Here is a 1,012-nt window from a genome sequence, read left to right as displayed (position 1 = left end):
CAAGTGCTGATTTCTGGAGCCTCAAACCAACATGGAACCATAATATTACAATGGTGTTAGCACTGACACAGAAATCTCTAACGGCAATGCAGGATCAATACTCTATCCAGCTCCCAGTTGTGGTGCCTGAGCCAGAAATATAGACAGAATAAAGAATGAAAAATATTTAAGAGTGTGCATTACTGCCCTCAGCTGCAAAAAACTTGAGGAGACAGCCACCTTGCTGTACAAAAAGGCTCATCACTTGAGCTCTGCTTTGGTGATCCCCAAGCCAAAAGGAAGATAAACTGATCCCTAGAGGGCTCAGAGCAAAAATGGAGACACCCTTACATACTAGCAACATGAAGTAGTTAAAGGAACAGCCTAGCAAACTATTGGCTGGCAATTCTCAGCCTTCTGCACCTGACAGTGCAAGCTGCCAATTGGTCAGGATATCTTGCCATTTCCAGTTTGATGTGACATGGGAAAGAAAACGTCTCCTTGTCCTGACTGCTGTCTGAACCTAGCATTTAGATCCCAAGGGAAGCGGCTTCATTAACAACGTTGGTTTCCTAACCCTGCAAGACAAATACCAAACAACATCCAGAGCTCTAGATAATTAACCTTTTATCTCTTAAGCTCTCTGCCCTTTTGCTGGAATCACATCATGAAAACACCGCTCTTGCTCCTGCAGCTGGTTTTCCATTCTTGTCTGTGATCCCAGTGCCTTTGGCTGAGAGTCTGAATTCACATCTCCTCCAGGCCAGTCCCTTGCATTCAGCTTCCCTGCAGCCTGACAGACAGATGTGGAGCTCAGCTTCATGGCCACTTCACTCTCCTTTTTACTCAGACTGAAGCGCTGCGTCAGCAACTGACAGCTTTTTGGTTCTATCTTTTTTTAATTTGAAATCATTTGACTTGCTTACATGTGATCAACTAAGAATTGCTCCCAGCTGTAGGAAAAAGCAGACAGCCTCCAGCTTGCCCTGTGGATGCAACAGAGGAGCCAGGATTCAATTTCTCAACAGGAATG

Source organism: Apaloderma vittatum, unplaced genomic scaffold (genome assembly GCF_000703405.1).
Source record: "Apaloderma vittatum isolate BGI_N311 unplaced genomic scaffold, ASM70340v1 scaffold13975, whole genome shotgun sequence".
Lineage (NCBI taxonomy): Eukaryota > Metazoa > Chordata > Aves > Trogoniformes > Trogonidae > Apaloderma > Apaloderma vittatum.
Note: the sequence above shows the minus strand (reverse complement) of the source record.